The 24,476-nt window shown below is 41.5% G+C and overlaps 20 non-coding genes across 20 annotated transcripts; all 20 read left to right on the top strand.

The window, feature by feature from the left end:
* Positions 1–198: 198 nt before the first annotated feature.
* trnap-agg (transfer RNA proline (anticodon AGG)) lies at positions 199–270 on the top strand. Its single transcript has one exon. It is a non-coding gene; the product is annotated as a tRNA-Pro (tRNA).
* An 819-nt stretch (positions 271–1,089) lies between these two features.
* On the top strand, positions 1,090–1,161 carry trnap-agg (transfer RNA proline (anticodon AGG)). Its single transcript has one exon. It is a non-coding gene; the product is annotated as a tRNA-Pro (tRNA).
* Positions 1,162–1,387: 226 nt separating this feature from the next.
* Positions 1,388–1,459, top strand: trnap-agg (transfer RNA proline (anticodon AGG)). Its single transcript has one exon. It is a non-coding gene; the product is annotated as a tRNA-Pro (tRNA).
* Positions 1,460–1,685: 226 nt separating this feature from the next.
* On the top strand, positions 1,686–1,757 carry trnap-agg (transfer RNA proline (anticodon AGG)). The gene has a single exon. It is a non-coding gene; the product is annotated as a tRNA-Pro (tRNA).
* Positions 1,758–1,980: 223 nt separating this feature from the next.
* On the top strand, positions 1,981–2,052 carry trnap-agg (transfer RNA proline (anticodon AGG)). The gene has a single exon. It is a non-coding gene; the product is annotated as a tRNA-Pro (tRNA).
* Positions 2,053–2,278: 226 nt separating this feature from the next.
* trnap-agg (transfer RNA proline (anticodon AGG)) lies at positions 2,279–2,350 on the top strand. The gene has a single exon. It is a non-coding gene; the product is annotated as a tRNA-Pro (tRNA).
* A 524-nt stretch (positions 2,351–2,874) lies between these two features.
* trnap-agg (transfer RNA proline (anticodon AGG)) lies at positions 2,875–2,946 on the top strand. Its single transcript has one exon. It is a non-coding gene; the product is annotated as a tRNA-Pro (tRNA).
* Positions 2,947–3,172: 226 nt separating this feature from the next.
* trnap-agg (transfer RNA proline (anticodon AGG)) lies at positions 3,173–3,244 on the top strand. Its single transcript has one exon. It is a non-coding gene; the product is annotated as a tRNA-Pro (tRNA).
* A 226-nt stretch (positions 3,245–3,470) lies between these two features.
* Positions 3,471–3,542, top strand: trnap-agg (transfer RNA proline (anticodon AGG)). The gene has a single exon. It is a non-coding gene; the product is annotated as a tRNA-Pro (tRNA).
* A 524-nt stretch (positions 3,543–4,066) lies between these two features.
* trnap-agg (transfer RNA proline (anticodon AGG)) lies at positions 4,067–4,138 on the top strand. Its single transcript has one exon. It is a non-coding gene; the product is annotated as a tRNA-Pro (tRNA).
* Positions 4,139–4,364: 226 nt separating this feature from the next.
* Positions 4,365–4,436, top strand: trnap-agg (transfer RNA proline (anticodon AGG)). The gene has a single exon. It is a non-coding gene; the product is annotated as a tRNA-Pro (tRNA).
* Positions 4,437–5,255: 819 nt separating this feature from the next.
* trnap-agg (transfer RNA proline (anticodon AGG)) lies at positions 5,256–5,327 on the top strand. The gene has a single exon. It is a non-coding gene; the product is annotated as a tRNA-Pro (tRNA).
* A 226-nt stretch (positions 5,328–5,553) lies between these two features.
* Positions 5,554–5,625, top strand: trnap-agg (transfer RNA proline (anticodon AGG)). Its single transcript has one exon. It is a non-coding gene; the product is annotated as a tRNA-Pro (tRNA).
* Positions 5,626–5,851: 226 nt separating this feature from the next.
* On the top strand, positions 5,852–5,923 carry trnap-agg (transfer RNA proline (anticodon AGG)). The gene has a single exon. It is a non-coding gene; the product is annotated as a tRNA-Pro (tRNA).
* Positions 5,924–6,146: 223 nt separating this feature from the next.
* On the top strand, positions 6,147–6,218 carry trnap-agg (transfer RNA proline (anticodon AGG)). Its single transcript has one exon. It is a non-coding gene; the product is annotated as a tRNA-Pro (tRNA).
* Positions 6,219–7,040: 822 nt separating this feature from the next.
* trnap-agg (transfer RNA proline (anticodon AGG)) lies at positions 7,041–7,112 on the top strand. The gene has a single exon. It is a non-coding gene; the product is annotated as a tRNA-Pro (tRNA).
* Positions 7,113–7,338: 226 nt separating this feature from the next.
* trnap-agg (transfer RNA proline (anticodon AGG)) lies at positions 7,339–7,410 on the top strand. Its single transcript has one exon. It is a non-coding gene; the product is annotated as a tRNA-Pro (tRNA).
* A 226-nt stretch (positions 7,411–7,636) lies between these two features.
* On the top strand, positions 7,637–7,708 carry trnap-agg (transfer RNA proline (anticodon AGG)). Its single transcript has one exon. It is a non-coding gene; the product is annotated as a tRNA-Pro (tRNA).
* A 524-nt stretch (positions 7,709–8,232) lies between these two features.
* On the top strand, positions 8,233–8,304 carry trnap-agg (transfer RNA proline (anticodon AGG)). Its single transcript has one exon. It is a non-coding gene; the product is annotated as a tRNA-Pro (tRNA).
* Positions 8,305–8,530: 226 nt separating this feature from the next.
* Positions 8,531–8,602, top strand: trnap-agg (transfer RNA proline (anticodon AGG)). The gene has a single exon. It is a non-coding gene; the product is annotated as a tRNA-Pro (tRNA).
* The last annotated feature ends 15,874 nt before the right edge of the window (positions 8,603–24,476 follow it).

Genomic DNA, 24,476 nt, shown 5'->3' with positions numbered 1-24,476 from the left:
AAGCAAACTCCTGTCCTAAGGTCACCCATAGGACGATTGAAGGCCATAGATCAGTCAAAGCCGTGTTCTTTGGTACAGGAGTATGATGTTCGATATGGGTGTGTCTGGTCAGTGTTTCATAGAGCCATGTTGATTATTTTTTCAAGATACCGACTGTCATAAGGGGACAAGAACGGGGCCAAAAATCAAGGAAAATGTGGCTCGTTGGTCTAGAGGTATGATTCTCGCTTAGGGTGCGAGAGGTCTCGGGTTCAATTCCCGAACGAGCCCTTGTAGGGATTGTTGTTGACAAATCTTTAAGCAAGCTCCTGTCCTAAGGTCACCCATTAGACTATTAAAGGCCATAGATCAGTCAAACCTGTGTTCTTTGGTACAGGAGTATGACGTTCGATATAATTGTGTCTGGTCAGTGTGTCATAGAGCCATATTGATTATATTTTCAAGATACCGACTGTCATAAGGGGACAGGAACGGGACCATAAATCAAGGATTATGTGGCTCGTTGGTCTAGAAGTATGATTCTCGCTTAGGGTGCGAGAGGTCTCGGGCTCAATTCCCGAACGAGCCCTTGTAGGGATTGTTGTTGACAGATCTTTAAGCATGCTCCTGTCCTAAGGTCACCCATAAGACTATTAAAGGCCATAGATCAGTCAAAATTATGTTCTTTGGTACAGGAGTATGATGTTCGATATGGGTGTGTCTGGTCAGTGTGTCATAGAGCCATGTTGATTATTTTTTCAAGATACCGACTGTCATAAGGGGACAAAAAAGGGGCCTTAAATCAAGGAATAATTGGCTCGTTGGTCTAGAGGTACGATTCTCGCTTAGGGTGCGAGAGGTTTCGGGTTCAATTCCCGAACGAGCCCTTGTAGGGATTGTTGACAAATCTTTAAGCAAGCTCCTGTCCTAAGGTCACCCATAAGACTATTAAAGGCCATAGATCAGTCAAACCTGTGTTCTTTGGTACAGGAGTATGACGTTCGATATGGGTGTGTCTGGTCAGTGTGTCATAGAGCCATGTTGATTATTTTTTCAAGAAACCGACTGTCATAAGGGGACAAAAAAGGGGCCATAAATCGAGAAATAAGTGGCTCGTTGGTCTAGAGGTATGATTCTCGCTTAGGGTGCGAGAGGTCTCGGGTTCAATTCCCGAACGAGCCCTTGTAGGGATTGGTGTTGACAAATCTTTAAGCAAGCTCCTGTTCTTAGGTCACCCGTAAGACTATTAAAGGCCATAGATCAGTCAAACCTGTGTTCTTTGGTACAGGAGTATGACGTTCGATATGGTTGTGTCTGGTCAGTGTGTCATAGAGCCATGTTGATTATTTTTTCAAGAAACCGACTGTCATAAGGGGACAAAAAAGGGGCCATAAATCGAGAAATAAGTGGCTCGTTGGTCTAGAGGTATGATTCTCGCTTAGGGTGCGAGAGGTCTCGGGTTCAATTCCCGAACGAGCCCTTGTAGGGATTGGTGTTGACAAATCTTTAAGCAAGCTCCTGTTCTTAGGTCACCCGTAAGACTATTAAAGGCCATAGATCAGTCAAACCTGTGTTCTTTGGTACAGGAGTATGATGTTCGATATGGGTGTGTCTGGTCAGTGTGTCATAGAGCCAAGTTGATTATTTTTTCAAGATACCGACTGTCATAAGGGGACAAAAAAGGGGCCACAAATAAAGGAATAAGTGGCTCGTTGGTCTAGAGGTATGATTCTCGCTTAGGGTGCGAGAGGTTTCGGGTTCAATTCCCGAACGAGCCCTTGTAGGGATTGTTGACAAATCTTTAAGCAAGCTCCTGTCCTAAGGTCACCCATAAGACTATTAAAGGCCATAGATCAGTCAAACCTGTGTTCTTTGGTACAGGAGTATGACGTTCGATATGGGTGTGTCTGGTCAGTGTGTCATAGAGCCATGTTGATTATTTTTTCAAGAAACCGACTGTCATAAGGGGACAAAAAAGGGGCCATAAATCGAGAAATAAGTGGCTCGTTGGTCTAGAGGTATGATTCTCGCTTAGGGTGCGAGAGGTCTCGGGTTCAATTCCCGAATGAGCCCTTGTAGGGATTGTTGTTGACAAATCTTTAAGCAAACTCCTGTCCTAAGGTCACCCATAAGACTATTAAAGGCCATAGATAAGTCAAACCTGTGTTCTTTGGTACAGGAGTATGACGTTCGATATGGTTGTGTCTGGTCAGTGTGTCATAGAGCCATGTTGATTATTTTTTCAAGATACCGACTGTCATAAGGGGACAGGAACAGGGCCATAAATCAAGGAATATGTGGCTCGTTGGTCTAGAGGTATGATTCTCGCTTAGGGTGCGAGAAGTCTCGGGTTCAATTCCCGAACGAGCCCTTGTAGGGATTGTTGTTGACAAATCTTTAAGCAAACTCCTGTCCTAAGGTCACCCATAAGACTATTAAAGGCCATAGATCAGTCAAACCTGTGTTCGTTGGTACAGGGGTATGACGTTCGATATAATTGTGTCTGGTCAGTGTGTCATAGAGCCATGTTGATTATATTTTCAAGATACCGACTGTCATAAGGGGACAGGAACGGGGCCATAAATCAAAGAATATGTGGCTCGTTGGTCTAGAAGTATGATTCTCGCTTAGGGTGCGAGAGGTCTCGGGCTCAATTCCCGAACGAGCCCTTGTAGGGATTGTTGTTGACAGATCTTTAAGCATGCTCCTGTCCTAAGGTCACCCATAAGACTATTAAAGGCCATAGATCAGTCAAACCTGTGTTCTTTGGTACAGGAGTATGACGTTCGATATGGGTGTGTCTGGTCAGTGTGTCATAGAGCCATGTTGATTATTTTTTCAAGAAACCGACTGTCATAAGGGGACAAAAAAGGGGCCATAAATCGAGAAATAAGTGGCTCGTTGGTCTAGAGGTATGATTCTCGCTTAGGGTGCGAGAGGTCTCGGGTTCAATTCCCGAACGAGCCCTTGTAGGGATTGGTGTTGACAAATCTTTAAGCAAGCTCCTGTTCTTAGGTCACCCGTAAGACTATTAAAGGCCATAGATCAGTCAAACCTGTGTTCTTTGGTACAGGAGTATGACGTTCGATATGGTTGTGTCTGGTCAGTGTGTCATAGAGCCATGTTGATTATTTTTTCAAGATACCGACTGTCATAAGGGGACAGGAACAGGGCCATAAATCAAGGAATATGTGGCTCGTTGGTCTAGAGGTATGATTCTCGCTTAGGGTGCGAGAAGTCTCGGGTTCAATTCCCGAACGAGCCCTTGTAGGGATTGTTTTTGACAAATCTTTAAGCAAGCTCCTGTCCTAAGGTCACCCATAAGACTATCAAAGGCCATAGATCAGTCAAACCTGTGTTCTTTGGTACAGGAGTATGATGTTCGATATGGGTGTGTCTGGTCAGTGTGTCATAGAGCCATGTTGATTATTTTTTCAAGATACCGACTGTCATAAGGGGACAAGAACGGGGCCATAAATCAAGGAAAATGTGGCTCGTTGGTCTAGAGGTATGATTCTCGCTTAGGGTGCGAGAGGTCTCGGGTTCAATTCCCGAACGAGCCCTTGTAGGGATTGTTGTTGACAAATCTTTAAGCAAGCTCCTGTTCTTAGGTCACCCGTAAGACTATTAAAGGCCATAGATCAGTCAAACCTGTGTTCTTTGGTACAGGAGTATGACGTTCGATATGGTTGTGTCTGGTCAGTGTGTCATAGAGCCATGTTGATTATATTTTCAAGATACCGACTGTCATAAGGGGACAGGAACGGGGCCATAAATCAAGGAATATGTGGCTCGTTGGTCTAGAAGTATGATTCTCGCTTAGGGTGCGAGAGGTCTCGGGCTCAATTCCCGAACGAGCCCTTGTAGGGATTGATGTTGACAGATCTTTAAGCATGCTCCTGTCCTAAGGTCACCCATAAGACTATTAAAGGCCATAGATCAGTCAAACCTGTGTTCTTTGTTACAGGAGTATGACGTTCGATATGGGTGTGTCTGGTCAGTGTGTCATAGAGCCATGTTGATTATTTTTTCAAGAAACCGACTGTCATAAGGGGACAAAAAAGGGGCCATAAATCAAGGAATAAGTGGCTCGTTGGTCTAGAGGTATGATTCTCGCTTAGGGTGCGAGAGGTCTCGGGTTCAATTCCCGAACGAGCCCTTGTAGGGATTGATTTTGAAGGATCTTTAAGCAAACTCCTGTCCTAAGGTCACCCATAGGACGATTGAAGGCCATAGATCAGTCAAAGCCGTGTTCTTTGGTACAGGAGTATGATGTTCGATATGGGTGTGTCTGGTCAGTGTTTCATAGAGCCATGTTGATTATTTTTTCAAGATACCGACTGTCATAAGGGGACAAGAACGGGGCCAAAAATCAAGGAAAATGTGGCTCGTTGGTCTAGAGGTATGATTCTCGCTTAGGGTGCGAGAGGTCTCGGGTTCAATTCCCGAACGAGCCCTTGTAGGGATTGTTGTTGACAAATCTTTAAGCAAGCTCCTGTCCTAAGGTCACCCATTAGACTATTAAAGGCCATAGATCAGTCAAACCTGTGTTCTTTGGTACAGGAGTATGACGTTCGATATAATTGTGTCTGGTCAGTGTGTCATAGAGCCATATTGATTATATTTTCAAGATACCGACTGTCATAAGGGGACAGGAACGGGACCATAAATCAAGGATTATGTGGCTCGTTGGTCTAGAAGTATGATTCTCGCTTAGGGTGCGAGAGGTCTCGGGCTCAATTCCCGAACGAGCCCTTGTAGGGATTGTTGTTGACAGATCTTTAAGCATGCTCCTGTCCTAAGGTCACCCATAAGACTATTAAAGGCCATAGATCAGTCAAAATTATGTTCTTTGGTACAGGAGTATGATGTTCGATATGGGTGTGTCTGGTCAGTGTGTCATAGAGCCATGTTGATTATTTTTTCAAGATACCGACTGTCATAAGGGGACAAAAAAGGGGCCTTAAATCAAGGAATAATTGGCTCGTTGGTCTAGAGGTACGATTCTCGCTTAGGGTGCGAGAGGTTTCGGGTTCAATTCCCGAACGAGCCCTTGTAGGGATTGTTGACAAATCTTTAAGCAAGCTCCTGTCCTAAGGTCACCCATAAGACTATTAAAGGCCATAGATCAGTCAAACCTGTGTTCTTTGGTACAGGAGTATGACGTTCGATATGGGTGTGTCTGGTCAGTGTGTCATAGAGCCATGTTGATTATTTTTTCAAGAAACCGACTGTCATAAGGGGACAAAAAAGGGGCCATAAATCGAGAAATAAGTGGCTCGTTGGTCTAGAGGTATGATTCTCGCTTAGGGTGCGAGAGGTCTCGGGTTCAATTCCCGAACGAGCCCTTGTAGGGATTGGTGTTGACAAATCTTTAAGCAAGCTCCTGTTCTTAGGTCACCCGTAAGACTATTAAAGGCCATAGATCAGTCAAACCTGTGTTCTTTGGTACAGGAGTATGACGTTCGATATGGTTGTGTCTGGTCAGTGTGTCATAGAGCCATGTTGATTATTTTTTCAAGAAACCGACTGTCATAAGGGGACAAAAAAGGGGCCATAAATCGAGAAATAAGTGGCTCGTTGGTCTAGAGGTATGATTCTCGCTTAGGGTGCGAGAGGTCTCGGGTTCAATTCCCGAACGAGCCCTTGTAGGGATTGGTGTTGACAAATCTTTAAGCAAGCTCCTGTTCTTAGGTCACCCGTAAGACTATTAAAGGCCATAGATCAGTCAAACCTGTGTTCTTTGGTACAGGAGTATGATGTTCGATATGGGTGTGTCTGGTCAGTGTGTCATAGAGCCAAGTTGATTATTTTTTCAAGATACCGACTGTCATAAGGGGACAAAAAAGGGGCCACAAATAAAGGAATAAGTGGCTCGTTGGTCTAGAGGTATGATTCTCGCTTAGGGTGCGAGAGGTCTCGGGTTCAATTCCCGAACGAGCCCTTGTAGGGATTGTTGACAAATCTTTAAGCAAGCTCCTGTCCTAAGGTCACCCATAAGACTATTAAAGGCCATAGATCAGTCAAACCTGTGTTCTTTGGTACAGGAGTATGACGTTCGATATGGGTGTGTCTGGTCAGTGTGTCATAGAGCCATGTTGATTATTTTTTCAAGAAACCGACTGTCATAAGGGGACAAAAAAGGGGCCATAAATCGAGAAATAAGTGGCTCGTTGGTCTAGAGGTATGATTCTCGCTTAGGGTGCGAGAGGTCTCGGGTTCAATTCCCGAATGAGCCCTTGTAGGGATTGTTGTTGACAAATCTTTAAGCAAACTCCTGTCCTAAGGTCACCCATAAGACTATTAAAGGCCATAGATAAGTCAAACCTGTGTTCTTTGGTACAGGAGTATGACGTTCGATATGGTTGTGTCTGGTCAGTGTGTCATAGAGCCATGTTGATTATTTTTTCAAGATACCGACTGTCATAAGGGGACAGGAACAGGGCCATAAATCAAGGAATATGTGGATCGTTGGTCTAGAGGTATGATTCTCGCTTAGGGTGCGAGAAGTCTCGGGTTCAATTCCCGAACGAGCCCTTGTAGGGATTGTTGTTGACAAATCTTTAAGCAAACTCCTGTCCTAAGGTCACCCATAAGACTATTAAAGGCCATAGATCAGTCAAACCTGTGTTCGTTGGTACAGGGGTATGACGTTCGATATAATTGTGTCTGGTCAGTGTGTCATAGAGCCATGTTGATTATATTTTCAAGATACCGACTGTCATAAGGGGACAGGAACGGGGCCATAAATCAAAGAATATGTGGCTCGTTGGTCTAGAAGTGTGATTCTCGCTTAGGGTGCGAGAGGTCTCGGGCTCAATTCCCGAACGAGCCCTTGTAGGGATTGTTGTTGACAGATCTTTAAGCATGCTCCTGTCCTAAGGTCACCCATAAGACTATTAAAGGCCATAGATCAGTCAAACCTGTGTTCTTTGGTACAGGAGTATGACGTTCGATATGGGTGTGTCTGGTCAGTGTGTCATAGAGCCATGTTGATTATTTTTTCAAGAAACCGACTGTCATAAGGGGACAAAAAAGGGGCCATAAATCGAGAAATAAGTGGCTCGTTGGTCTAGAGGTATGATTCTCGCTTAGGGTGCGAGAGGTCTCGGGTTCAATTCCCGAACGAGCCCTTGTAGGGATTGGTGTTGACAAATCTTTAAGCAAGCTCCTGTTCTTAGGTCACCCGTAAGACTATTAAAGGCCATAGATCAGTCAAACCTGTGTTCTTTGGTACAGGAGTATGACGTTCGATATGGTTGTGTCTGGTCAGTGTGTCATAGAGCCATGTTGATTATTTTTTCAAGATACCGACTGTCATAAGGGGACAGGAACAGGGCCATAAATCAAGGAATATGTGGCTCGTTGGTCTAGAGGTATGATTCTCGCTTAGGGTGCGAGAAGTCTCGGGTTCAATTCCCGAACGAGCCCTTGTAGGGATTGTTTTTGACAAATCTTTAAGCAAGCTCCTGTCCTAAGGTCACCCATAAGACTATCAAAGGCCATAGATCAGTCAAACCTGTGTTCTTTGGTACAGGAGTATGATGTTCGATATGGGTGTGTCTGGTCAGTGTGTCATAGAGCCATGTTGATTATTTTTTCAAGATACCGACTGTCATAAGGGGACAAGAACGGGGCCATAAATCAAGGAAAATGTGGCTCGTTGGTCTAGAGGTATGATTCTCGCTTAGGGTGCGAGAGGTCTCGGGTTCAATTCCCGAACGAGCCCTTGTAGGGATTGTTGTTGACAAATCTTTAAGCAAGCTCCTGTTCTTAGGTCACCCGTAAGACTATTAAAGGCCATAGATCAGTCAAACCTGTGTTCTTTGGTACAGGAGTATGACGTTCGATATGGTTGTGTCTGGTCAGTGTGTCATAGAGCCATGTTGATTATATTTTCAAGATACCGACTGTCATAAGGGGACAGGAACGGGGCCATAAATCAAGGAATATGTGGCTCGTTGGTCTAGAAGTATGATTCTCGCTTAGGGTGCGAGAGGTCTCGGGCTCAATTCCCGAACGAGCCCTTGTAGGGATTGTTGTTGACAGATCTTTAAGCATGCTCCTGTCCTAAGGTCACCCATAAGACTATTAAAGGCCATAGATCAGTCAAACCTGTGTTCTTTGTTACAGGAGTATGACGTTCGATATGGGTGTGTCTGGTCAGTGTGTCATAGAGCCATGTTGATTATTTTTTCAAGAAACCGACTGTCATAAGGGGACAAAAAAGGGGCCATAAATCAAGGAATAAGTGGCTCGTTGGTCTAGAGGTATGATTCTCGCTTAGGGTGCCAGAGGTCTCGGGTTCAATTCCCGAACGAGCCCTTGTAGGGATTGTTTTTGAAGGATCTTTAAGCAAACTCCTGTCCTAAGGTCACCCATAGGACGATTGAAGGCCATAGATCAGTCAAAGCCGTGTTCTTTGGTACAGGAGTATGATGTTCGATATGGGTGTGTCTGGTCAGTGTTTCATAGAGCCATGTTGATTATTTTTTCAAGATACCGACTGTCATAAGGGGACAAGAACGGGGCCAAAAATCAAGGAAAATGTGGCTCGTTGGTCTAGAGGTATGATTCTCGCTTAGGGTGCGAGAGGTCTCGGGTTCAATTCCCGAACGAGCCCTTGTAGGGATTGTTGTTGACAAATCTTTAAGCAAGCTCCTGTCCTAAGGTCACCCATTAGACTATTAAAGGCCATAGATCAGTCAAACCTGTGTTCTTTGGTACAGGAGTATGACGTTCGATATAATTGTGTCTGGTCAGTGTGTCATAGAGCCATATTGATTATATTTTCAAGATACCGACTGTCATAAGGGGACAGGAACGGGACCATAAATCAAGGATTATGTGGCTCGTTGGTCTAGAAGTATGATTCTCGCTTAGGGTGCGAGAGGTCTCGGGCTCAATTCCCGAATGAGCCCTTGTAGGGATTGTTGTTGACAGATCTTTAGGCATGCTCCTGTCCTAAGGTCACCCATAAGACTATTAAAGGCCATAGATCAGTCAAAATTATGTTCTTTGGTACAGGAGTATGATGTTCGATATGGGTGTGTCTGGTCAGTGTGTCATAGAGCCATGTTGATTATTTTTTCAAGATACCGACTGTCATAAGGGGACAAAAAAGGGCCCTAAATCAAGAAATATGTGGCTCGTTGGTCTAGACTCTAGATCTAGAGGTATGATTCTCGCTTAGGGTGCGAGAGGTCTTGGGTTCAATTCCCGAATGAGCCTATGTATGTATTGTTGTTGACAAATCTTAAAGCAAGCTCCTCTCCTAAGGTCACCCGAAGGGCGATTAAAGGCCATAGATCAGTCAAACCCGCGTTCTTTGGTACAGGAGTATGATGTTCGATATGGGTGTGTCTGGTCAGTGTGTCATAGAGCCATGTTGATTATTTTTTTAAGAAACCGACTGTAATAAGGGCTGCCGATGGACATGTAAGGGGAAAAAAAGGGGACATACATCAAGGAATATGTGGCTCGTTGGTCTCGAGCAGGGGTCAGCAATAAATGATTGGTGAAAAATTAATGCCATTAATTGCGAAAAATTAATGGAATGGTTGCTTAAATTCATAAATCCATTTATTGCAAAATTTAAATAATTAGCAATTATTGCAACCCATAAATTGCGAAAATATTCGGGTTTTTTGTTAGTCGATTGCGTCAACAAACGTGCAACTTTTCACGCCGCGCGAGCATTTCGTATGCGGTCAAGGTCACATACACGCACAATCGGGACAGTGCATGCATACGCGTAAGCTACCGTGCTTCCCCCATTATAAGACCCACCCTGAATATAAGGCCCAGCTTTTTATGAGAAATGAAATTCAACCCTACTGCAAATAAGAGGCTCATATTACCTATGAAAACCGTAGATATCAACGTTATTCAACAACGGCAATGCTTTTCTAAGAATTTTTTTGCGAAAATGTATTACTTTTGCACATATTTTTATTTCAAAACCTCAATTTTTGACGATGATTTTGAAGTAAGGCCGGCCTTATATTCGGGGAAACACGGTAGCTGTACGTACATAGTGTGGTTGCAAAGCAGCTTTTTATTGGTCGGGACAAAATCGGGCTTGTTGATTGGCTCACGTTTTGCCTCAAGCACGTACGTCGTGGATGCCCATACGCACACGTTGTACACCACTACTACTACGCTGTATTGATTGTAATCTTCGCACGGTTATGGGACCGAAGGAAAAAATGGTTAGATTAGATTAGAGGGACCAGTTTGTTCGACCATATTGACACGGCTAGTATACCATTAAATTACCAATTAATGGCTAGAAATCCAATAAATACCCATTAATTGGCCTTGCCGCAAAAAAATTAATTTTAATTTTTTCGCACTTAAATATTAATTTTTTTTCCAAAAATCAATTACTGATGACCCCTGGTCTCGAGGTATGATTCTCGCTTTGGGTGCGAGAGGTCTCGGGTTCAATTCCCTAACGAGCCCTTGTATGGATTGTTGTTGACAAATCTTAAAGCAAGCTCCTCTCCTAAGGTCACCCAAAGGGCGATTAAAGGCCATAGATCAGTCAAACCCGTTTTATTTGGTACAGGAGTATGACGTTCGATATGGTTGTGTCTGGTCAGTGTGTCATAGAGCCATGTTGATTATTTTTTCAAGATACCGAATGTCATAAGCGACAAAAAAGCGTCCATAAATCAAGGAAAATGTGGCTTTTTGGTCTAGAGGTATGATTCTCGTTTAGGGTGCGAGAGGTCTCGGGTTCAATTCCCGAACGAGCCCTTGTGTGGATTGTTGTTGACAAATCTTTAAGCAAGCTCCTGTACTAAGGTCACCCAAAGGACGATTAAAGTCCATAGATCAGTCAAACCCGTGTTCTTTGGTACAGGAGTATGATGTTCAATATGGGTGTGTCTGGTCAGTGTGTCATAGAGCCATGTTGATTATTTTTTTAAGAAACCGACTGTAATAAAGGCTGCCGATGGACATGTAAGGGGACAAAAAAAGGGCCATAAACCAAGGAATATGTGGCTCGTTTGTCTAGAGGTACTATTCTCGCTTAGGGTGCGAGAGGTCTCGGGTTCAATTCCCGAACGAGCCCTCGTATGGATTGTTGTTGACAAATCTTTAAGCAAGCTCCTGTCTTAAGGTGTCCTAAGGTGACCCGAAGTACGATCAGATCAGTCAAACCTGTGTTGTCTGGTACAGGAGTATTATGTTTGATATGGTTGTGTCTGGTCAGCGTGTCATCGAGCCATGTTGATTATTTTTTTAAGATACCGACTGTCATAAGGGGACTAAAAAGGGGCCATAAATCAAGGAATATGTGGCTCGTTGGTCTAGAGGTTCGATTCCCGCATCGGGTGTGCGAGGTCTCGGGTTCAATTCCCGAACGAGCCCTCGAATGGATTCTTGTTGACAAATCTTTAAGCAAGCTCCTGTCCTGAGGTCACCCATAGGAAGATTAAAGGCCATAGATCAGTCAAACCCATGTTTTTTGGCACAGGAATATGATGCTCAATTTGGGTGTGTCTGGTCATTGTGTCATAGAGCCATGTTGATTATTTCTTTAAGAATCCAACTGTCGTGAGGGCTGCTGATGGACATGTAAGGGGACAAAAAAGGGGCCATAAATCAAGGAATATGTGGCTCGTTGGTCTAGAGGCAAGCTTATTGTTGTCAAATCCTTAAGCAACATTCTGTCATAAGGTCAGCCATCGAAGGAACAAAGGAAAAATAGAACAAATGAGGGGCCATTAATGTCGCAAAATGTGGCTGGTTGGTCTACAGGTATGATTCTCTCCCGGGTTCGAGAGGTTCCTGATACTATTTTTTCCTGAATCCAGAATTTTCTGTTTCGAAAAAATATAATAAACAGGCCTTCATCGGGCAATCCTTTTTTATTCTTTTTAAAATGATTTTGTACGAGAGAAAAACAAAAACACAAACTGTACACGTATTAATTCAATAAACTAGTTAAAACCTTTTGATTTTTGGCAAAAAAATTAAAATAATAATAAATAATGAGGGGGTTGTGGTGTTTTTTTTCCCATCAATCCATTACACAGTGTCCCCTCAAAGGTTTTTCTCCAAAATCTTGTTTTATTTTTGAGTGTCTTAAATCACTGTTTATTTTTCAATCAATATCAGTCTGAAAAGAAAGAACAATCCCAATGCGAAAACTTTATTCTTTTCCACAGAAAATCTTTATCGCCGCAGGGGATTTTGAATCACGAAAACCTTCGGGCGTCGTCGGCGAAGGCTAATATATTAGCTGTCGCTGCGACGCATCTTTTAGCGCGGTAACAGTCGCTCGCTAGCATCAACATATTATTAGCATCCTGATTAATCAACCGCCTAATTAGATGTATTTCCTATAGGCTGATTGCGCCACTTGCACGTCATGGTGCCAAGAAGTCGTATAGATTGATTACATTATTGACACTCAGGAAATGATGGGCTCATTCTATATTTAATATATGATTTTGATTTTGTGAACAGCGGGGAGGGGAGAAATGATGGTAATCACTCACTTTGACTTTATTCTTGAGTACATGAAAGAAGATAGAAGTAGATGCTTACTGGGTTGTCCCAAATAGTTTAGTGAGACGTTTAATTCAATTCAATTCAAAGTGTTTATTGTCATATGCCCAATAAACAACCACGTTTTTATGCACCAAGAAATTCTTACTTTGCTGTCCACACAGTTGCCGGAATAATAAATAAAAAAAACTATATACATGATTGACTCAAGATGAGTTAGGCAATAAGATAAAAAATAAGCATAAAACACAGTTGAAAGTGACTGCAGTGCAAGAATAGTCCAAGTATGTGTCAAGGTAAAACTCAAAATTCTATTAAGATGAAGAAAAGAACACACTCTGAGTCGAATATTTAGGTTTTTTTTCATTGGAGGCATGGGCCACTGTCAATTAATGGTAGTGAGGTGGAACTGGTCCATTCGTTCAAGTTTCTGGGTACTTACTTGTCAGCTGACCTCACATGGACTGTCAATGCTACTGATATTCTAAAGTCAGCCAGACAAAGACTCTACTTCCTTCGTCAACTCAAATTATTAGGAGTCCGTCAATCCATTCTAGTCAATTTTTATCGTGCTATCATTGAATCCGTTGTAAATAGGTCAATCACAGTTTGGTTTGGTTGCGTCAATCAGAAAGAATTGTCAAAGATGGAATCAGTAGTGTGGACGGCAGAGGAAATAATAGGTACTGGCCTACCATCCCTGCAAAGTATCTACATTGATCGAACTAGAAAACGGACACTAGAAATTATAGACGATCCCAGTCACCCTGCTCGCAGGTACTTTGATTACCTGCCGTCAGGTCGCCGTCTTCGCTCCATTGCGAGCAAGACTTCACGTCTTAAAGAGAGTTTTTACCCTTCCGCTATCCGTATGTTCAACGGGAATTGATTTAGGTTATTATGTATAGTATTAGTATGCCAACGGCGTTCCTCCGACCAAGTCTTGTTATTTACATATTCTTTCTTTTTAAACTATTCTATATAATTACCTTGTATTATACACTACAATATCTTTTTTACTCTATTCTTTTTATTCTTTTAAATCTATTATTTTATCATTATTGAGTGTTTGCGTGTCAAATGATTTCTTGTATATACCATGTTTATGGTTTATACAGGCTGAATAAATAAATACAATACAATACTTCCAAGATCAGCTCGGGAAGGCATCACACTCCCCTTTGATGGCTAGTGACTTATTTATTTGATAACACAGACATAACACAACACCTCTGATTGGCTTAACCAAGATCACATGAATACATGAAACAAATCTGATTTGTTTAGACAGAGAACACATAATTTTTTTGTCTAGGGCGGCATTAGCTCAGGAGGTAGAGCGCTCGTCTTGGGATCAAGAGGTCGCATATTCGATTCCCGGCTCCTCCGTGTTATATGTCGAAGTGTCCTTGGGCAAGACACTGAATCCCTAATGCCCCCATTAAGCAGGTAGGCGCCTTGCATGGCTAACTCCCTATTGGTGTGTGAGTGTGTGTGAATGGGTAAGTGTGAAGCACAATGTAAAACACTTTGGGAGGTCTTCATTGACTTGAAAAGCGCTATTTAAATGCAGAACATTCACATTTAACAAATGAGCAATAAGGAAAGTGAAACTTTGTAACACAAACTGAGGAGTCAAGTTAATGTCAAAGGGAGGCAAACTCTTTCCCGCACTCCCCAGCACCAAAGCGAAGGCGATCTTCGTTAATGGTTGGCAGACCCCGAGAGGATACAAATGCAAGCTCTTCCCCGGACTTCCCAGCAACAAAGCGAAGGCCACCTTGATTAGTAGTTAGCAGGCCCCAAGAAGATACATTTGTTGCAAGAATACAAACAGCACCTGGATATAATCTTTGGCACTTTTGAGGATAAAATCATCCAAAGACACATACAAACTTTAATCAAACTATTATTTCCCTTACAGTATGGTCCAGTTTAAAGTGTCTGTAGTGTAATAAAGTGTCTGGAGTGTGCTGAACGTGTCTGTAGTGTATTGTTCGATCAGCAGCCGTTTAAAGGTCCGATGGCAGAGGGGTAAAAAGACTTCTTTACACGGGTTGTCCGGCATTTCGCACTCCTGTACCTCTGTCCTGAAGGCAGAAGTGTAAACAGTCTGTGTTGTGGATGGGTGGGGTCCTTAGTGATGGGAGCAGCACTCTGTGGACTCTGCGGGGGTATATGCTCTGAAGAGAGGGCAGTAGAGTCCTGGTGATCCTCTGAGCATTCTTAACCACTCTCTGGAGGCGTTTGCGGGCCTTGCCTGTGATGCTGCCGTACCAAACAGTGATGCAGCTGGTCAGAATGCTCTCCACGATGCGGCAGTAGAAGTTGCTGAGGATCTTGCTTGACATACCAAACTTCTACAGCCTCAGGAAGTACAGTTGCTGGTGAGCTTTCCTGACCAGCTACATGTGGTTGAGGGTCCATGTGAGGTCCCCAGTGATGTGCACCCCGAGGTATTTAAAGATGCTCACCCGCTCTACTTCAAGCTCCTGGATATATAGTGGCTGATGAGGTCCTCTCCTCTTCCTCATGTCCACTATCACCTCCTTGGTCTTGTCTGTATTGAGGGTGAGTTAGTTGTCCTCGCACCATGTCACCAGACTTTCAACTTATCTCCTGTAGGCCGCTTCTTTCCCCGCAGTGATGCGTCTTATCACTGCAGTGTCATCGGCGAACTTCAGGATGATATTTTCCTTGTCAGGGGCGACACACTCTTGCGTGAAAATGGTGTAGAAGTATGGGCTGAGGACACATCCCTGCAGAGTTCTTATGTTGGTGGTGATGCTGGCTGATGTCCATGCGCACACCTCTGTTACAGCCTCCGGGAACTGTGCAATCGCACGGATCGCTTCTTGGCCTTTTGGCTAGGACCTTGGCTTAGCCTCTTGGCTAGGAGCAAGTGTCTCGGCCTGTTGGCTTTGAAGTGTATTATGATTTGACTGATAATGGATAATGAAAAATGGACAATAAACTTGTAAAAAATCCCCCCCCTATTTCCAATTCTGACAGACTGAGGTCTTCCAGTTATAGAGTCCGGGAGCCAGCCGTTTTATTTAAAAAGCAAAACAGCCCTTTGAGACTTTTTGTGATTAAGGGCTGTATAAATAAACTTGACTTTACTGAACGGGCAAAGAGTAATTGCTTTGAATTATTTGTAGATTTTTAATAGATGTTTTGATAAAATTGTGCAGCCTTAATAATTCAATCGTAACTTCCAACACTTGCACACAGAGGAGTTGTACCAGTGGGTACTAGTTGCCCCCAAGGAAAAAGTTGTATCCCAAGGGTGTGTTAAGAAAAAAATAGTCCACCAATGATTGTATAATGATGTAGAATGATTAATTATGATTGTATTAACTAATGTTTCTCAACTGGTGGGCCGGGACCCAAAAGTGGGTCGCAGGCCTTTGGCTTAGGAAAATAAGATGAAAAAAAAGTCATTGTATTCCTTAATAGTAGACGGCGATAATGCCCTGCTCTATCTTGTCCACCACTTCTGTCATTTGGCATATTTGAGAGGGATCACATCTCATTTTGTTGGGAGATTGTTGGTTTCATTTCCTTTTTCTCCGCATACTAAAGTGTCCCAAGAACGATAGTGATAAGGTTAAGGAAAAGTGGAAAGTGACCGTAATGACAGCGTCGAAGAAGGAAACGATAGCAAAATAAGGAAAGAGTCTGCCCTTGAACAATTTTACACTTTTACCTTTTAGCTGTATATTAATCTTTATTTACGACATAAATAAATAATTATCAATATTTAGGTACAAGTTTTACTGATCATTTAAATTTATTTTAGTATGTGGATAATTTAAAGCAGTTTTAGGTTTATATACAATGTCGACTTATATGCAAGGATATGAGGTATATGAAGTGGTTTTGGCTTTACTGGTCATTTTTTTTACTATTATTTTTTTAAAGGTGAGTATATTACATTACCTCTGCCTAAAACTGTACAATTCTTTCATTGGATACATTTAAGAATTTTTTTTGTCATTAAGTTTAATTATGGGTCCTGAAGACAGACTAGTTTAGAACCAGTGGTATAATCTACGTGCTAAGTGTATTTGTCATTAGCTATATATGTGTATAATGTGAAGAAAATGCACTGACATATTTAAAAATTCTAAATAGGCATACTGTATTATTTAGCAACTTTTAGTGGTTAAAAGCATAAATCATTAAAAAAACGACGGATTTAAATAATAAGCAAATTTGATAAACCTTCATATGAAAGTGTAATAGTCATCCATATCAGTAGGTGGCAGTAAATGGGCGAGACATTTGCATTTATTCTATGTGACATAAACTTCCTTTAGAGCAGGGGTCGGGAACCTTTTTGACTCAAAGAGCCATAAAAGCAAAATATATTAATTTTATTTTGGGAAAGAGCCACACCATATATTATGAGACAAATTTACTAAATTGCTAAACCCGCGCCCCAGACAAAAGCTTAGTCTTCAGCACATTTATTTTTGATGATTTGATTAAAATTATGAAAAGAGAATAATGCCAGAGCCCCTGTCCCAAATTCAACAAACATACCACTTTAAACTTGTCTCTTTCTTGCAATTACTCAAGATCGGTTAAACTCCTTTTGACCCTTTTTTTCATACATATTGGTTTCAAAACCAGATGCAAGCATTTATTTTGTAAAAACGTCACAACATTCTGAGAATAGGGAGCCTTATGTGCTTACCTTTGGCGAGAGATGGGAGGGAATGCTTGTACTTTTTGCATAGCTCCACCCATCCCTCCCACTCACCCAATCAAATGACTAAGTTCTCTTCCGGTGTTTTGGCGTATTTACAGTTCTGTGGATTCATCATAAAGTATCTGAACACTGAACACAGATTATATAGTGAACTTTTAAATAAAGGATTCTTTAGCGTTGTACAGCCAAAACGAGTTTTTTTCCCCCCCCCTTTTTTGTGTGACACCTTGACTGTAAATTGTAGTGAAAAACGTGCCCTATATATACTGCGAAGTGTTTCATTTGCATTTAGATTTGGTTTGGCTTTATGTGTACCTGAATAGGATAGAAAAACTCTATTTTGAACAAGATGGAGAAATTTTGCATGCAATCAAATTGGTCTCTGAGCCATAGGTACTCATAGAAAGAGCCATATATGGCTCGCGAGCCATAGGTTCCCGACCCCTGCCTTAGAGGGAGCTGACATAATCATGCTGAGACGATGATATCATCTTTAAGCAACCTCCTGTCATAAGGTCCGCCATCAGTTGAATAAAGGCCATAGATCATTCAAAACTGTGCTCTTTGCTCCAGGGGGATCATGCTCCATTTGGGTGTTTGAGACGAAAAAATGCGGTTTAGTCACTTTTAGTTTCCGTAGTTTGTATTCTTCCTTGTGCTTTGTAGCACCACACAGTGACATCTAGCGGTCAAATATTACTCTCTGTCCCTAAGGTAACATTTGAATATTACGATATCACACTAGCCTTCCTCAATCAGTAGGCCCTTACCTTGTTTTTTTGTAAACAAATAATGAAAGGAAATTAGGGCAGCACGGCAGCGCAGTGGTTAGCGCATGTGCGGCACAGTTCATGTCTTGGGAACCTCCTGCGTGGGTTCAAATCCAGCTACCGGCCTTACTGTGCGGAGTACAGATGATCTCCCCGTGCTTGCGTGGGTTTCCTCCGGGCACTCCGGTTTCCTCCCACATTCCAAAAACATGCATTTCAGGTGAATTGCCCGGTCCAAATTGTCCCTAGGTGTGAATGAGCGAGTGAGTTGTCTGTCCCTGTGTGCCCTGCGATTGGCTGGCAACCAGTTCAGGGTGTCCCCTGCCCACTGCCCAATGATTGCTGGGATGGGCTCCAGCAACCCCGCGACCCTACTAAGGATAACCGGTGTGGCTAATGAGATGAGATAATGAGAAAGGAAATAATGCTAACACTAAAGCTAATGTATGTGTGCCTCTTTATCTCTAACACTGCGTGCCTTCCGGTTGAGCTCATTGCTGCCACATATTTTTATGATGTGGTAGTACACGGAATGTGCACAACTCCAAAATTTAGACTTCCCAAAACCTGCCCTTTAAAAAAATGTCTGTATCCCACTACAACATTTATTTTGCGGGGATGTTGCATCATCACTTTGCGGTACTCACGCTGGCTAAAGAAACAAACGCACCCTGATGCTCACACCGCCATCTTCTGTTTTGGCTGCTAGCCATTTACAACGAGCCAAAACTGTTAAAAACCACTTCCGATCTGCACACCAAAAACCATCTGTTTGAATTCACTTCGGAGGTTGTACTACTGTATTTACTCGTGTATAAGGCAAATTTTTGTTTTACCCCCAAAATAACCCAAAGTTTGGGTGAGCGTTATACACAAAGTCTTACTGTGTTTTTGCAATCGTTAATCATTCAAAAATTACTATCCTAAAACATTGAATATTAGGCAAAATCAACTAATAATTAATTAATACCGATAACATGAAAAGGCATTGAGATTATTTCATAATTACTTGTCACATTTATTTGTTTAGCCCTTATTCACAAGATGTCTAATGTAGGGATTTTTCTAACTTTAATTTTGAAAATCATTAGAAGTGAAATCAAATTATTCTTTACTGCAATCGGTAAACCAATTTTCCTATACGTGTTGCTGGTGCTCCACCATAAATCTTATTTTTCCCTCTGAAGGATGTTATAATTTACTACACTGATAAAAGTTATGTTACGTTATTACTTGAGCTCTTTGAGTTCTGATATGAATCCCAAGAAAATGGAGTTAATGAACCAGGCCAATGGATAATAACACACACAATTTATTAACACAGAGAATAATTGATAGAAAAAAATGAAGGGGGGGCAGCGGAGATTATGGCATTTTTTAACCGCTGAAAGATACTAGCAAAAAAAAAAGTTTCCTGCTATAACGCTCATTGATTTGGGGAGATTCCTTGTACAGAAAAAATACTCATTCCCAAGAACCAGCAAACCAGGTGATAGATTTGAAACCGTCTTCTTACTTGTTGTTGTGGAAAGATTTGGTCTCATGCTCCGGATAGTCGCAACATATTGCCCACATGCTGGACTCAAGGCCGCAGTGCGGGACCTACTATTCAGGGCAGTCAACAAGAGCCAGGTAGAAAGAGAGCGAACTATCGATCAGTTCCCCTTAAAAAAAACCTTAACAAGGGACCACATTAAGGTAGTCCCCTTTCCAGGATGACACACAAAAATGGATGCCTTTTCATGTGTACTGTTCATCTCAAGTCGTCCAGTAGGATTCGATTACGATTCCTTTTTCTTCAATCTGAGATAAAGTGAAACAAAATTTGATAAATCTTTTCAATATAAAATAAGGGGTGCACATTTTACACGGAAAAATACGGTAACTATCGACTATTGGGCTGGTTTACTTGGTGCTCCTGCATGTGGCCTACAGGGGGCGCTGGACTTAACTAACATGTTTTAATTACAGTAGGACACCCTTGTTGATATCTTAAGTTTGACCTATTTTAGGTCAACGACCGCAACACCTCCCCCTTCTGTTTGAGTGCACCTGAATCCACTTTTTTGTCGATTTAAAAAAGGCTTTTATTTTTTGTGTGGTCCCAAGAATTTTGTTTATTTCTATATTTTAGTCTGTTTTGGGCTAGAATATATCGTTATATTTATTATTTTACTTTATGTCATAAAAAGTTTGATTTTGCACTTTTATACAAAAGTCAATGCTTTAAGTGTCTTGTGTCTTGGAGAATATTCATTTTCATTTATTTTGTATTTATAATTTGACATATCTAAAATAATGATTTTTCACAATTATTATCCCAAAAAATTTCAGTATAAGTATAAAATCAATGTTGTCTTATCATTTTATGTATTGTTTTATTCAGACATGGGGACTTGAGACTTAGTGACTTGGACTCGAGTCGACTCGAGTCGCTGTTTTTATGACTTGTGACTTGACTTGGACTTGGCAATCTAAGACTCGGGACTTGACTTGTGACTTGACTTGCCCAAGAAAAAAAATACTTGGGACTTACTTGGGACTTGAAGGTGAAGACTTGAGACTTACTTGAGACTTGCACATGTGTGACTTGGTCCCATGTCTGGTTTTATTTTACTTCCCCCAAGAAAAAGACAAACAGTTAACTCCTAAAAATAAATGCATTTTAATTTAATTCAAAGATAACAAAATGTTTTAATTTAATTACATTTCCCATGATAAAAATAAATATTTAATCCAAGTATTTGTGAAATTTTGTTTCAAAATATCTTGAAATATGTGTTGTCAAGTATTTTACAGAGAAAACAAGAATGATTTTTTTCCTTGTTTTATGATCATTAACATTCTCATTATTGTTATTATAATGGTAGCAACCAAACACATTTTCAGTCATTAAATGTTTTTATTATGTATTTCAACCAAACTAATTTGTTAATCTCACATTATAATCTGTATATACTTGAAAAATTATTGCATCACGTATCCTATTTGGCGCAGATATAAAATGAAGCTCAATGTGGAAAAAAACGAATTTGGTGCCTATTTCCAGAGCTCCTTTTAAGGCTATTTAAAGGGCCTGAGGTGTTATAAATGTTAGACGCTCTAAATTTACCCGGCTAATATCTATCTTCATCTGCACCCGCAGCTCTCTCGATATTAAATCACTTTTTCCTTTCTTTGAATGCTTAATTTCAATTTTTACAGGCCCTCAAATCCCTGCCTAATGTTAATATATTTTAAAACACCCGTCTTAAGTGTTTGTCAAAGTTCCTAAGACTCTACTTGCTAACGCCATCTTCTGGCTGAAATCATCATTGCAGCCTCTGTCAAGCTACTCGGGTGTCGCGTGCACGTATGTGTCACTTTTAGATGCGCTCGAATAAACTCTTCGTTTATTTATATCTTTTTGGGTGTTTGGACTGTATTTGAAACAGTCTTTTCTTACTTCCACCATTTTCATCCTAAAATGAATGAAAACAACCAGCTCGCACACGAAATCACTCTCCAAACCCTCCCTCCGCGGCTGGAACAATGATGAAAAAAGTAAGGCGAAAGCAGATAGGCACAGTGAAACAATATGTATAAAGGCTCTTTGAACTCAGTTGGGTATTGTTAACACGTACTTAATAGAGAAAATATCCAATTTTAAACTTTTTAAGGACACCTCAAATTACGCACCCCACATTTAAAAGGAAATCTTTTTGGAGTTGGTTGTAGAGTTAGCGTTAGCGACATGCGCTAATGGGCTGGGGCCCAGGTCCGAGGTCTTCGGACCCTGTGACAGATGGTCGGGCGCTTCGGGGTCTGTCGCCAGGATGGTCAGCTGCACGCTGGGTCAACGACTTTGGGGAAGGTGAATAGACGGGTTGCGTGCCAGGCCGGAAAAGTAGCTGTAATTGAAAACTGCGTTTTGACATTTTGATTGTTTATTTTATGCATATAGTCGAAAAAGTGTGTTTAAAACAGACACTTGTGGTTTGACATTGATTTTAAGGTGGATTGCGTCGCTTGAGGTTTACCTAAAAAGCTGAAAGTAGAATATTTTCTCTACTAAGTATGTGTTAACAATGCCCAACTGAGTTCAAAGAGCCTTTATACATATTATTTAATCTGCTTTCGTCTTACTTTTTTCGTCATTGTTCCAACCGCGGAGGGGTGGTTTGGAGAGTGATTTCGTGTGCGAGCTCGTTGTTTCATTCATTTTAGGATGAAAATGGTGGAAGTAAGAAAAGGACTGTTTCAAAGAGCCTTTGTAAATATTTTTTTTCCATCTGCTTTCATCCAAGCAACACTGTTCCGGTACGCACAACACAATAGGTAGAAGGAATAGGGCGATGAGGGCTAAGTTAGAGGGAGACCCTATGCCCGTCATCGCAGTTTTTTGTTAGTGTAGCTCGTACAGGTACGTCAAATCACCCCACACCTGTCCCGAATTAACCTGAACCTTCATAAGGATGTTTTGGACAGCACCCAGTGTCTGGTAATTTTCATTTTCTATCTTGGTTTTGTTTGGTTAACTTTTTCCAAATGAAATGAAATGAAATAAAATGATCTGCATTTATATAGCGCTTTTCAAGTCAAGACTTCCCAAAGCGCTTTACAGTGTGCATCACATTTCCCAATAGCGGCCGTGCAGCCATGTAAGGCGCTAACCTGCTTATTGGGGGCATTAGGGGTTCAGTGTCTTACCCAAGGACACTTCAACATGTAACACGGAGGAGCCGGGATTCGAACTGCGATCTCTTGATCCCAAGACGACCTCTCTATCTCCTGAGCCACTGCCGCTCAAATCAATCCTACTTTCCGAGCTTTTGTTTTTGTTTCTGATTCTTATAGTTTAACTGTGTTCTTTGACCATTTGTTTGTTACTTTGTTGATTTTTTTATTATTCAATTATATTATTTGTGACCACCATGCCATGCTTCTGTGTTTGGATCCACCGCAAGACCATAACAAGTCAAGTCGCGCCAACTCAAGTTTATTTGTAAAGCCTCAAAGGGCTGCAAAGACTATTGCAAACTACAGACCATTATGACACCATTCCCTGATCTAAGACTTACATGTGTAGCTTGAAAATGGTAAAAGTAAGAAAAGGCCTGTTTCAAAAGAAGCCCAAACGCGAATCCTGAACCCCAAATATATATTGGATGCATTTAAGAAAGAAATACCGTATTTTCCGCAATATAAGGCGCACCTAAAAGGCTTTATTTTTTTCAAAAGCTGACCATGCTCCTTATAATACAGTGCGCCTCATATATGGATCAATATTAAGTCGCAAAGTCTTGCAACTAAGGCAAGCAGCCGCCGACTAGATTTTCCCCCGAAGGCGAAGTCGTCCGCGGTGTATGCTGGGATTTATATACCGCCGTTGCATTTCCTAACCAATGTGTCAATGATCATTTGAATCAGTCACTATTGGCTAAAGTTATTTGGAGGTAAAGAGGGCGGATCCTTTTTATCATATACAGGCTCACATTGGCTAAAGGGGCGAAACAAAGCCTGCAATTGGCCGAAAAAGATGAATGTGAATCCCACGTTGGGTTGCACTGCGGCATAGAGAAAATATTTTTTACTATTCTGTATTTGTAAATATTTTACTCTCCTGGATTTACTACACTCACAGTTGTAAGAAGACCATGGTTACGTGAAGGCTGCAAGAGAACTTAGGTGAGCGATGCGGATTTATATTTTCCTGGTATCTTGTTTTAGAACGATCTTGATGTTTCTGTGACGAGTCTATTTTTAAACTAAATTCAATTCAAAGTGTTTATTGTCATATGCACAGTAAAGAACCCTGTTTCCCTGCACAATAAAAATCTTACTTTCACACAGTTGCCAGCAAAAAATAAAATAGAAACTAAGAAATGTTTGTTTGGTGACATCGTACGGCCACCGCATCCGCACGTGTCTACGACACTTATTTGCTTCTTTGCAAGCTTTCGGAATGTTAAGGGGGTAATACGTTTGACTGAACTATCTGACTGTTTTGTCGCCGTTCCCATTGTAGCACCTTATAATCCGGTGCGCCTTGTGTATGGAAAATATCGGACCAAAAACCCTTTTTTGGGGGTGCGCCCTATAACCCGGTGCGCCTTATAGTGCGGAAAAAACGGTAATAGCAAAATATGAAGGAGGTGTGCGAGTGTCTGATCTTGCTAGGGAATACAGCATGGCTAAATCTACGATCAGTACGATACTTAAGAATAAGGAGGCTGTGAAATCTAGTGCTAAAAAGAAGGCAGAAGCAAGTGTCATTAGATCGGGTATTTTAAGAGAAAAGAACATCCTTCCAAACAATAATTTTCCTTCTTCCTCCATCCCTCTCCCCACCGTCCACCTGCGCCTTCTGCTGACCACCACAAAGGTAAGAAATCCTATTCATAATTCTTTTCTTTATCCTTTTTTATTTTTATTTTTACACGTTCATGTTAGCGTAATCTTTTGTATGGAAGATTACGCTAAAGCGAACGTACGATTAGCCTTCAAGG

Source organism: Urocampus carinirostris, chromosome 2 (assembly GCF_059441175.1).
Source record: "Urocampus carinirostris isolate Australia breed hairy pipefish chromosome 2, RoL_Ucar_1.0, whole genome shotgun sequence".
NCBI lineage: Eukaryota > Metazoa > Chordata > Actinopteri > Syngnathiformes > Syngnathidae > Urocampus > Urocampus carinirostris.
The sequence above is the reverse complement of the archived record's forward strand: the minus strand, read 5'-3'. Positions and strand labels throughout refer to the sequence as shown.